The sequence below is a fragment of the Pleurodeles waltl genome, chromosome 8, assembly GCF_031143425.1.
Source record: "Pleurodeles waltl isolate 20211129_DDA chromosome 8, aPleWal1.hap1.20221129, whole genome shotgun sequence".
Lineage (NCBI taxonomy): Eukaryota > Metazoa > Chordata > Amphibia > Caudata > Salamandridae > Pleurodeles > Pleurodeles waltl.
This window is the reverse complement of record NC_090447.1, coordinates 364,682,883-364,696,536: the sequence shown is the minus strand read 5'-3', so window position 1 is coordinate 364,696,536 and position 13,654 is coordinate 364,682,883. Positions and strand designations below refer to the sequence as shown.

The 13,654-nt window shown below is 41.1% G+C and overlaps 1 long non-coding RNA gene across 1 annotated transcript in view; it reads right to left on the bottom strand.

The window, feature by feature from the left end:
• Positions 1 to 839: 839 nt before the first annotated feature.
• LOC138249971 (uncharacterized) overlaps positions 840 to 13,654 on the bottom strand; it is a 234,236-nt gene continuing 221,421 nt past the window's right edge. Inside the window, exon 3 of the long non-coding RNA XR_011194873.1 lies at positions 840 to 1,714. This is a non-coding gene — a long non-coding RNA (uncharacterized lncRNA). The remainder of the gene's footprint in view (positions 1,715 to 13,654) is intronic.

Genomic DNA, 13,654 nt, shown 5'->3' with positions numbered 1-13,654 from the left:
AGCTGTTTCACCTTTGCCTTGTGTTCAGCCATCCAGTGTATGTGACAACTGCTACTGACCTCATTTTGCTGTCCCAACTGTTGATCTCAAACAATTTAGGATAGCCAATGTGGCTTTCCTTCCTGTAGGCAATTTGATCATTCTCTTACTCACTTAAACACTCCTCTTCCACATATGTACATTGTAATGGATTCCCCCTTGGACTCTCTCAGGACTTTCCCTGGTTCGGATGAAATGTTGGCTTTGTTGAAACATGGACTGCCACTTGCAACATGCTTCTATGTCCACTTGTAAATAAAATCACTCCCCAAACAGCTTGTTGTATGTCTGGTAATTACAAGATGAACTACCTCATGTTGTTTGTGCTAGTCAATAATCCACAGATTCATAAAACGGAATTGCATGCAAGTGACTAATGAAATAGTCAGCCCAGCAGAAAACTAAAAGTGCATGTGAACATATGTGCATCTGTGCTAGCAATTAGTCACCGAAGATTACATATATGAGGTTTTTAGAAAACAAAAATTTGTCACTGGTCACACAAAAATGTGTGATTATTCAGGCGGCAGATTTGAATGCATGCTGGCCAAAAATCTACCATGATGTGTTGAATAAGTGTTGCAAGGGTGAGTGAGGAACTTGGTGGGAACAGTATGTGAGCCTACACATACCCGATAGCTCAGATTTATATCAGGCTTTTGCCATCACATTATGTTTAGGAGACATGTCATGGAAGCCAACATCATGGGCCTACTCCAGCAAAGCCATATATTTTTCAAACGCCACAGTGTGAGTAAGGAAGTAGTATTATGAGTCTTTCACAATCGTTTATTGCACACAGTACTGTCATAATAGTATCTAACAGAAATATTAGCTGCACTACCTTACAAACATAAACTAACTATGCCTATTATCATTTAGGCTAATTAACCTATACTACCTTACCCTACACATAAATTAAATTACCCATTCTGAACCTATCAATACCTACACATAAACCACATCAGACCTATTAACCATCAACCCCCCACCCACCTTCATGCACAATAGGACATGAATCACATATACACTAAATGTATACATAAACTAATTAAACATTGAAACCTAAACAAATATTTATTTTTGTATATTTTTCTTTTTTTTCATACAGATGCTAAACATCAACCTCCCACCCACTAAATGAACTACCCACCCATATGCCCAACTAACAACTGTGAAACACTAAAAGCTAACTATGTTCAAAAACTACATACCCTAACACTAAACTAATCCCTATACTACACTATGCAAACATTAGATATGAAAACAATATGGTAAATACAAGGAAGGGGCAACAGGTCCAAGTCCAGTAAAGGTGGGCCAGAATAGTGCCTATAGACTTTTGAAGTTTGTCTACTTCAACAAGATGGTGGCATCCTGTAGTTTGAGGCCTACCAGCCTCCACCTAATGTCATCATTGACTTGCCGATGCATACTGGAGCCAGACCCGGGTGTAGCCTGTACTCCCGGTGGTGGGGCAGTTCAGGATTGAGGGACAGCTCCAATGTCTGCAGATAGTGTGGCATTATCCCTGGCACTCAGGATTGATCTCTTACCCTGTTTTATTGCCCAAACGTCTGCTCCATTTTCCAGAATGCCTTGCTGACATGTTGTATGTGGCGGTATCTCATCTAACATATCTGAAAAGCTTTTTTCTGCTTTGGGTTCATGTTGTCTGTTGGAGAGGAAGGAAATATGTATCAAACTAAGATGAAGTAGTCCCTGTTGTCACCAAGTACATGCAAGAAAGCATAATAGCAGCACAATTGGCATGTCCAGCTCTAAAAATGAGTCCTATATAAGAAATCTTGAACAATTATCACAAGAAACATGATGATCTCCTAAAGATAAGCCACTAATCTGCTCTTACCTTGATCTTGTAAGGATCTATCCCAAGAAGATATTATGGGATTGAAAGAACGTGAACAGGATAACTCTAATGGTTGCTACCAAGTGTTCTCATCTGCAAAATTCCCAACCAAACCTAGTATGTGTAACGACAGCAGTAGTTGGAATGTGAAATGGCCAGCATGCAGACAACAATGTGCATACATGCCTGTGGGAATGGACACATTGGTCTTATACCTCTCATAATACAACAAAGGTATGAACACATCTCTGTAGTAGGGCATTATGTATATGTGGGCATGAGTTAGGCGTTTAGCTGCATTGTCATGTGTGGACTGTCATGTGAAACATTTCTTCCTACATATTCAGTGCCTCATTTGCATGTGCCCATGTTCCCTGTGGTGCAGTTGTGTCACTTTTTTTATGCACCAGCCACGGAGGCTGCAGGGCCATATTTACAAGGCCACGCAAAGCCACCTTGCATGGCATTTCATGGCCTTTTAAATATGGCTGACTTTAATGCATAAATCAGTGTGAAAGGTGCATTGCATGAGTGTTGCTGCTGGAAAACTCCTCTTGTGATTGTTTTTGTGCAGGAAGGTGTCTCTTCTTGCACAAAAACAATCATTGCTGCAACACAGGCATCCTTGCACCATGGTGCAAGTGTGCCTGCTTTGGCACATGGCAGCTATTTGTGCACCTGGGCGAGGATAGGAATGTGCTGTATCTTGTAGATATGGCACATTCCTGCCCTTTTGTTTTGACACAGGGCAGCGCAGCAGAGAGGCTTGTGAGGTTGCCCTGCCCCAAAACTTTGTAACTGAGACTCTCTCTCCTCAGTGGTTGATTCATTAACTCAGCCTTTGAAGAGCTGCCACTCAAAATGTGATATCCAGCTCTATGCTTGGGCCTTTCTGTTAAAGAACGCAAAAGACATGCTATCGGGGAAGGGGGGCAGCCAGTTAAAGGAGGTCATGTCAAAAAGTGAGGGGGGAGACAGACAAAAATTTCTGTATAAATTCGGTCACCCCAAATTTTACAAAAGAGTAAGACTGAAAATTTTACAAGCTGCTGATCTGCTATGGGCACAGATAAGAAATATTATGAACTTATCTTACTATAGTGTTTATGCCCCCATATGGGACTCCCCGGGTACACCAGAATGCCTTAAGGATTCTCTATCTCGACCTCTGAAGGAAGCAGGCATTGTGGAATGGGGTCAGGTATTTTAAGAAGGGAAACTAAAATCCTGGGAGGGATTTGTGCTAACGACATGGGGATCTTCATCTAGGTTTAAGTATTATCAACTACAAAGCTGGGCTCACTCCTTGCGAGAAGCGGGAGCTGGCACAAATGAGTTGGAGGAGCTACTGATTAATGGTCCATTGGGTAGGAAAGAAGTAGCAACTTACTATAGCTTATTTTTAGACAGCCTGGATCAAGATCAGGATTTCCCTGGTTCTTTATGGGCTGATCTTGCTCGGAGCAAAGAGGTTTCTAGATTATGGTTAGTTTCATGGTGACTTTTCTATCAGGTGGTGAAGCCTGCGTATTTGAGAAACAAACACCTCTTTGTTCTTCCTATAAATATTCCACTCCCAAGAAAATAGCCAAATTTAGCACCAAAGAGAACACGGCCTGTAGGAAGTGTGGCCTCTCTGGGGCTGATGACATTCATATGTTCGTACTGTGCCCCCATATTATGGGTTTTTGGGCAGAGCTTTTCAGGGTGTTAAGTATGGTACTACATTTACAGTTAATGTGTATCCCTGAAGGAATTCTCTTTGGCTGGTCCCCCAAGATTGATAGTCTGTATGGTTATAAATGGAGTTTGCTGTTTTTCTTGATATTGTTGGCAATGGACATCTCCAATACCTTCCTCTCAATCAGAATTGTTGACTGCTGTGGCTACAACATGTAACCTAGACCTGAGCCGGTCCTGTGCAAAAGATGTAGCAAACTTGTGGAGACCTTGGTTAAGGTGAGTGGATCAGGGTGCTCTTCTTATATAAAAAGCGTTTGTTTATAGGCCAGCAGTTGTCCGATGATTAAGTTATATGGGACGGAGACACAATGGTGGGTGGGTTCACATATAGTCATGTCTCCTATTTCCTAGACTTCCTAATATGAATATTCGGATCTTTCCAGGGGCGAAAGAATGGAACATGAGTCTTGATTTGAGAATGGAAGTATATAAAGTAAATGAGGACACATCAAAAAAAGAGAGAACAAAAATTATAAATCAGGGTCTGCAAAAAAGAGAGGGTGCTTAACTTAGGTTCAAGGATCTCTAAAGGTCTGTGAATTCTTAGCTTGGGTAAGCAAACCCCTATTTGAAAACAAATAATAATACTATAAAAATTAAACATATATCAAAATTAGAAGAAAGAAATAAAGTAAAAAAGTCTAGCCTACGTTTGAGGCTGTACACAGCAGGGGTTGTCCACTCACCTTGGGTTGGGTATAAGACCTTGTCCTTCAACCACCCTCCACTGTGAACAGCCGAAAACCAGAGCCTGTGACCAACCCTGCCGGAGCTGGTCACACTTTGTGGCATATTTATATTTTTGATGCAAAACTGCACTAATGGATCATCCCGGGGCTTATTTACAAGTTCCTTGCGCCACTGGTGCGTCACTTTTCATATGGGTAAAAGTGACACACTGGTGTTGCAAAGGGGCTTGTAACTAAGTCCCTCAGTTTCCTGCACCTGATACCTGAGGTGCCAGGCACTATATAAGAATCCTGCACCATGGGAAACAAACATCCATCATCACCCCTAACCACTCATTTATCATTAAATGTCCTCACAGCATCATGAGTACCTGTGTATTACTTTGAGAACTGCATATCAGTGACATGTGACCTAGGGTGACTGAGGATCAATATCAAAATGGCTTTTTGGAACAAAATATGTTGTTATGGAATCTGAGGTGACCAACAAATTTGAGGGATGGACTTCTATCAACATGTATGAAGCACATTGCTAGTGTTGTTGCAATGTGTTGTAGTGTCAGGCAGAGCTATCCCTTCTTTATCATACTTCCTTCTAAGTTATTTCTTGCAATTCTGATTCCCTTAGAGGCCCAAATAAAGCTATCAATTTTAGCTTGAAGTTTTTGTCTCCCTATCTTCTTAAAATGTAAAATATTAAAAATAAAAGTAAGCTTGGGGACAATGGACATTTTTATTAAATTTACTCTTCCATATAAAGTTAGCGGGAGATGCGACCAGCTCAACAGAAGTTTATTTATCTCTCATGTCACACATTTCAAGTTTTCTACTGGAATATCCTCTAAGTCATTACAAATCTTAACACCTAAGTACCCTATCTTATTTCTTATTAATCTAGGTTCTTCGTTCATATTCCATGTCATGACTTCTGTTTTGGCCATGTTCACTGCACATCCTGACCCCTGGCCAAATTCTAACGTTAAAGACTCAAGCTTATCTAGCGTGGAGGACAAATTTCCAGTTTAGATCATGATGTCATCTGCATATAAAGAGATTTTCTTTTCTCAGCCATGCTAATGAATGGCTTAATTAGTGGGTCCCTCTTAATCATAAGAGCCAGCAGTTCAATATAGAGATTGAATAATATTGGGGAAAGTGGGCAGCCCTGCCTACTTCCCCTTGTAATTGGAAAATTTGTAGTTAATTTGCCATTTAGCACTAATCTGGCTGATGGGGTTTTATGAATGTTTTTCAAAACCCTACAGAAGTTCGCCGCGAAATTAAGATGTTCCAAAATAGTATTAAGGTATCCTCAGTTTACTCTATTGAAGGCCTTAGTGGCGTTTAATGTTATACCGGGGAAGTTTATTTGCTTTTCCCAAATCTATTGCTCCAATCAGCTCAATCACCACACTCAGCCAAGATGTTAGCAAATAATTTACAATCATTATTCAGTAGGGAGATTGGTCTGTAAGATTCACAAGATAGGGGATCCTTCCCGTGTTTCAATATAAGGGTAATCACTGCTTCATCCCATGATTTTGGAAGGGAGCTCTCTCCTCTAAGATTGATGTTAAAGAGCTTTTTTTAAAACCAAATTTACTACTTCTTGCATCTCTAAGTAGAATTCAATTTGTAAGCCGTCAGGCCCTGCCACCTTCCCCTTTTTGCCTTTGGAAATAGCCTGAGCAATCTCCCCCAAGGTTACTTTGTCTTCGTCGTCGAGTTCACCCATTTGTAAGTCCTCAAGCTCTTCAAGCCTGGCTTCAGTTGTTTTGGTAAGACTTCCAAGTATGCTGACTCAAAAAAGCTCACAAACGTCTTCTGCACTTCAGAGGCCTCTTAGCACTTTCCCGGTGGGGGTGTATCTTATCTCTCCTACTTCATTTCTTGCCTGATCCGACTTGACCTTCCAGGCAAGCAGTTTCCCTGCATTTTCACCATACTCAAAGTGTGCTAATTTGCTTGCTTCCTACCTGCCTTTCACTCTGGCTTCTATCACAGCTGCCAAAGTGGCCCGTTTGGATAGCAATTCAGTCCATATAGATTTACCGTCCTTTCCTTCCTTCTGTAATTCTAATAGTTCTTGTTCTACACGGGCAATATCATGTTCAATGTTCTGTATTATCTTCATGTAGTCCCTATTTTTCCAAGCAGAAATACTAATCAGGACCCCTCTAATAAAAGCCTTATAAGAGTCCCAAACTACATGAGGTGCCGCTGAGTTCATGTTGAGTTAAAAAAAAAAACTAGTCTCAATTTTCAGGCGCTCCACCACCCTCGGATCATTTAAAAGTGATCAGTCCAACGTCCATCTTCTCGAATAACACTCTGCGACACACTCCAATGTTAACACCACCGCTGCATGGTCAGACAAATGTGCTGCAATATGCTGAATGTCCAAGATAGCCCTTTTTAAGTGACCTGTCTGTTAAAAAGAAATCTATCCTAGAATGGTGTTTGTATTTCTTATTATGAAATGTAAAACCCCAAGATAGACCATGAGTTTCTCTCCATATATCCACAAGCGCAAACCTTTTCATTATTGCCCTAATATATGTCTGCGACTTTTGACACCCCCAAAGATCTACTTCCAGTTGATTTATCCAGTGAGTCATTTAACACAACATTAAAGTCACCTGACATTATGATTGGATATTGGGCATCTAACAATTCTCAGCATAAGTCCTGTAGGGGGCCTATATCATCCATGTTAGGGTCATAGTAGTAAGCTGATATATAACTGTTTTCATTGATGTTGATGTCCACAATAGCCCACCTGCCCTTCCAATCCAATTTGTAATGCGGAATTGAGGCATTTGACTGGCCTTTGGTCAGGATCAGGACCCCCTTAGAATGGGACATATTATCTGAGCAGACCATATGTTTCACCCACCTCTGGGATTGAACAATTTCATGAGCCTCTGTACTTGTAAGATGTGACTCCTGAAGCATTGTTAACTGAGCCGGGGAGTCTCTTATATACTGAAAAATATAGTCCCTCTTAGGTTTTACCCGTAGACCATTCACGTTTCAGGAGAGGAACTGAACCCTCTTACCGGCCATTCCCTATATCTCTATTAATCTTTATGAATTCCTTTAAGTTATGGACTGCCATTAGGGATCTTTTGTAGTGAGGCACACATCCTCCATGCTCCTTCCTTGCCCCTAACACTCCTCCCCCTCCACCCACCTTGTCCCTGTGAACACCCCACCCTGGAGAACTCTACCCTTCTTCAAACTGGCTAATGAAGCCATTGAACGCTGTTGGGTCTAAATACATACTCCTGAAAAAAAGGAAAAGGAGGACAATTTTCACATTTAAGCCCCCTGAACTCCTTCAAAAGACTATCTGCTTCCTCCCAGTCTCTTAGGTTATACATTTTATTATTCCTCATAACCCTCAGAGTTGCAGGGAATTTCAGCTGAATTGTGGCTTTAAATTTTTTTAAGACCTCCATCCTTTTTTCCTAGCTCCCACTGCCTATTTGAAGTAGCACGTGAAACGTCTGATCTAACCTTGAAGGAGCAGTCTTTTGCACGTAAAGTTCTCAATTTTAGGGCCTTTGACAATATTTTTTCTTTAACAGTGTAAGTGAGAAAGTTCACCAAGATCCTCCTGGGCTTAACTCTGTTTACAGCTTGCCGGAAAGGGTCTCGATGCACACGCTGTACATCACTGCTTAATACCGAGTCTGACCCTCCCCAGGAACCACTTTGTATCAAAAGATCCACCACAAATGCCTTTGATATTTTCACCTTCCTTCCCTTCCGGAGCATTCATTGGCTTAGTATTATTTCTTCTTGCATTGTTCTCTAGGGATTCCAGTTTATCAAGGCTCTCTTTATTCTCAACCTTCAATTCATCTATCTCTTGTCTACTCTTCACCATGGCCTCTTTTAACTTTTCTACTTGAGTTTCCAAGGCCTGGGTTCTTTGAGCCAGTAAATCCAATTTATTTGCTAAACCTCCGCAAACTTCCTGGATCTCCTTCTGATTGGCTTGGGACACCAAAAATCCTCGCCTAACCTCCTTTGCTAGAGAATGAAGCAAAGTTTCTAAGGGGCCGGCCTGTGGGGCCTGTGCATTAACCCCACCCAAGTGAGACCTTTGAGGTCCTATATACTCCATCCATGTCAAAGCTCCAGGGCTTATTCCACCTGAGCATTCTGAGGGGCCACTTAATTCCTCAACAGACCTGAGCGAGGCCCAAACCATCATTCACTGCTCTTGAGTCAACTTTCCTGAGGCTCACCCTCCTGCACCCATGTGGTATTGAGATGTCACGGTGGGGTTAAGATTGGATCCTCTTGCCCCTTACCTGAGTCCTCCATCCCACCGTTCAAGCCTTTACTACAATGTGGAGCTGAAAGGGAATGACCAGGGGCTCCACTGAATTTTGCGCTTTAAAATAGGACCTAGGCGTGGGAGTAATTCTCTGCTATCGCTTGGGAGGTGTCTGCACAGTTTTTTCTCCTCCCTGCGTTGCGACCTGGCTTTGAGGTCTCCTCCGTCCTGAAATAGTCTTAGCTTCCTTGGGGAGATCTTCCCCAAGCACAGGCTGGTCGAATGAGTCATTCCCTTCACCAAAAACCCCACCGCCTGTGGGGGTGGGGGGCACCCCTTCAAACTATCAAGCTCAGTAGTTTTTAAAGTTGTATTCCCCCTTTCCCACCCCTGAAAAACTTTATGGGACTTATGTTCAGATGAAGATACACTTAAGGGATAGGTAAGGGAAGATTTCCCTTCTCCTTTAGTTGCTGCAGCTAAATCCTTCTGCTTGCTTCATGTCATCTCCTCGCTGGTGCTGTCTCTGCCAGTGTTGCCTCCACTCATTCCTCGCAGCGTGACCCTGGAAGTGAGGGTCCTGGCCTTCCTCACCTCCAGGGCAGCTCTCCTCCAATAGTCACTGCTTTCCCTGGTCGTCTCCACTCCCAACTCCAGTGTCCCAAACCGAGAAACCCCCGAGTCAGGAAGCGATCGCGGACCGGCATGCATGCCTGCCTACCCGACAGCGAAAAAGGTAAGACCAGGGGGGCTCCTCCAATTCCAGCTCCTCTGCTATGCCGCAGAGCCCAACAAACACTGCGACCCACTCAGCCGCTCAGCTGCTGTTTGCCGGCCGCCATGTTCTCCTCCCCTCACCTGTAAGCTTAACACTTGTGATGATTTATGCTTTTTACCCCAAACCTGCAGTCCCTCAGGTGTGGGTGGAGGTTTCCCTGGGGCCTTGGGAGGGCACCTGTGGGCTTATTCCATGGTGTTCCACCATGGAAATAGGCTCACAGGTCTCCTAACGCCTGCCCTGACCCAGGCCTTAAAAAAATGTGGCAAAGCAAGTTTTGCACCATTTTTTGACCCCTCCTTCCTCCCTTGCACCATTTTTGTACTGGAGTATAAATATCACGTTAAGGCCATAGAGTCATTTTTTGCATGGGAACGCCTACCTTGCATCTCATTAAGGCAAGGTAGGTTTCCATGTCCAAAAAATGACTTTAACTCCATAGATTTGTTGCTAGACGGGTCTAGCGCCAAAGTGTAAATATGGAGTTAGTTTTGCACTGAATTAGAGTAAAAAACAATTATGCTAATTTGGTGCAAACAGAGTAGAAAGATGCCCCTAAGTGCTAAAATAAGCACCATCATTTTTTGCATGGAACCAAGAAAATAATTCAAATTATTAAAGTACCAGAAGTCAGTGGACTGACTGGCAAAACATGAAATGTCAAAGTGACAGATCATAAGAATAAGAAGTGAAGCCTCTGGAAACCAAAGAAAATAATGCACAACATGAATGCCAATGTCTGATTCACAAACATTAAATTAACTTGCTAAACTTCTGTGACTGGCTGAAAACTGCATATGTGCACAAATCATCCAATCACAATACATCAGCACATTAGAAAATATTCCACTATTAGCTTAAATATTTCATTTTCCTCTGCCTCTTCCTTTTTGCGTAAGCACAAAATGATATTAATTAATATTTCCTGCAGTCTTCTCTGCACAGGTTTTGTGAAGGCCTTTTATTCAACACATTCCAGAATGCACTCGCTGCTGGACAGAAATATTAAAACTTTCAATTTAGCTCTTTCCCCTTTAAAGATTCCATTAGTACAGAACACAGATTAAACTCATAATTCAAACAAAAGAAGTTTGTAATTTTAGGGATGCATTTGACACTTTTAACTCATTTTAGCAAACAGATAACTACGCCTGATGACCTTGATTACTTGAGCCACAGCAGAGAACAAGTGTTGAAAGAAATACATTTCATTATTAAAACATTGGCAGACATTCAACATCAGCTCTGGCCTTGTTCTGCCCAAAGGCAGTGCAGAAAAGTCAAGAATTAACTCACATTTATTCTAACATTATTTCTCAAAGCACATTTTCTTAAAGAGACAGAATACTTTTCTTTCATCACTAAGTTAATGCTTTTAAAAAAATATGTGCAGGCCTTTCACTCTGATGATGGCACTCAACAGGCACACTTTCTATGTTAACATTTATTTATTTTTTTCATTTGAAGCATTTCTCATGTTAGTGTATCAGTGTGATTACATAAAATAATTATTTCATGTCAAGTCTGCGTTCACAATCCCTCCTCTGATGATTATATGTGCCATCACACTTACATTCCAAATAAATTTATTTATTTCATTGTACTGTTTTTCAAAAATTTTGTTTCTCTCACATTTTTATTTATTTTTTTCTTCTTTGAGTTTTTCCCATAAAACCTTTCGAATTTAAATTCTACCCTCCTCTGATTCTTTTCAAATCATCTTCTTTTGATCACTTTGTACAATTTGCATATTCCCCATATACCAATTAGACAAATCACAATAATTGAAAGTCCTTGTATTATTTCCATTACAAATCCTTTCCCTAGGTTGCCAATCCAGTTTCTCACAGCAGTCATCCCTTTGCCAGCTTTTTTCCAAAATAGTGAGCTCTGTTAGTTCTTTTGATTTAGTTTCATCTTTTGATAAATTGTCAATCAAACCTCTAACATCTTCACTGTTGTACAGTATGAAGGTACAACAATGCTGCAGACCAAGCAATTTACAAACTCCACCCTCCTTTGCTAAAAGAATGTCTAACGCAAGGTGGTTCTGAAGAGACATAGGTCTTACCACAGCCATTTCTGTATCCAAAAGGATAATAGCTCCTGAATATCTTGTCAGTATGTTATCCACAACTGTGGACAACTGTTGAATTTTAATAGAATTCAGAACAACTAAGTTGATACATTTTCGGGAAGGCTATACCCAAATAACATATGCCATACTATCCTCTAGGAAGACAATAATATGCATTTTTCCCACAAATGTAATATACTCCAGGCACAGGTGGGTCTTGACCATTTAACATAAATATCCACTCATAAAAATACATTCACTCATTCCCACAAATATTTTATCTACCCAAAACTGTGGTCTGTATATACAAAGCTTTCCTCCATGTTGTGCATCTAAAGTTGACTCCCTTGCTTAGTAATGTCAGTGTATGCATAGTCAATCCCAGGACTACGTGAAACTAATCCCTTATCTATTTTAGCCCTGATCGCCCTTCTCCTATCATCTGTATAATCTAAAAAACTTTTTTCTAAAGATGAAAGCAAGCAGGTAAGATTATTTCTGTGTGCGAAAGCAGTTCCAAAGGTTAATGTAGGTTCAAAGAAACCCTTCACTATTTCTAAATTATTATCCTTAGCTATCTTATTGAGATCCTTAATGACAGGTACAAAAGAAAACTCTACATTTATATTAGAGTAGAAATACTGAATATACCCCTGGTTATAGAATCATGTTAGTAAAAGACTAAAATTTATGCCATAAGTAAGTGGTAAACTATGATAGGCAATTCCCTCCTCAACAGAGGCTGGAATCTGCGTGCAAACACAACAATATCTCGCATCCATTATATCAACATACTCATGCAATAAGTGATAGAAGACATTAGAAGAAAGTTTGACCTGTGAATGCAAATTTTTCTCATCTATCTTAAATCTAACTTTTGTTGAAAGAGTAGGCACTAATTCTAAAGAAGTTGTTTCTAAAGCTACGGTATGGTTGGTCCTATTCAAAGACAATCACAACTACAATCAATACCAAACATAAAATTGCACAAACAATCACCAAACCAATACCCATGTATTTACAGCATCTATTTTTAGTGTTCTGTTGGTTGTGGTTACCCACAGCCTGTAAAGAATCAGAAAGTAAAAACAAAAACAAAAAAATATGTCTATGCAGGAAAAATCAAAACTAAAAAAAAACAAAAACTAAATTTTTTAAACAAATTCAAATCTTCATTCTTATTTCAATCCCTCCTTATTTGTTTCCATTAATGTTCACAGTTTCATTTACACAAGACCCTTTTGTCAAAAATCGGTAACATTGTCAAAATCAGTTTAGCAGCTATGTCAAAATCAGGTTATTAAAGTATCTCAATAATATTTTCTTCTCAACAATGTCTCTTTCATTTAGTTTTCAAATTTTACATTTTTCTCAAACAAATCTCCATTAGTTTTCTTCATATGCCAAAATATAGACATGGAATGTCTCTGTCTAAATCCAGGTCGTTCCTCCACCTGCTGCCAGTCCACACTAACGTGCACCAGAGGACCCTTCTCTTGCAATGCCTGCAACTTCACCTGCAAGCCAACCCCCGAACATCATACCAAAACAACAGACTGCCACCTAAAATGCATCCTGATGAACACCCGCCCCGTCCACAAACACGCAATTGAACTCTGGGAGTTACTGACCACTCACTCGCCGGACATCGCATTCCTCACCAAAACATGGATGAACCCTGCCTCGGAACCAGACATAGCAATAGCTATTCCAGATAATTACAAAATCACCAGAAGAGACCACAACAACAAACCAGGAGGCGGAATCGCCATAGTCCATAAAAACACCATAAAAATCTCCACCAACTCCGATGACATTATCAAGTCAGCCGAGCACCTCCACTTCACAATCTACGTAAACGCCAACAACTCACTCAGAGGAACATTGGTCTACAGACCCCCCGGCCCGAGACCAAGTTCTGTGACGATATTGCCGACACCATCAGTTCCCAAGCCCTCGCCTCGATGGACTACATCCTCCTAGGCGACCTGAACTTCCACCTGGAAAATAACAACGATACCAACACCACCACCCTAATCGCCAACCTCGGCCTCAAGCAACTTGTCACCTCACCAACCCACTCCGCAGGCCACACACTCGATCCCATCTTCACAACCAGCAACCACGTCGCCTTCAGCCACACCACCGAACTCTACTGGACAGACCATCG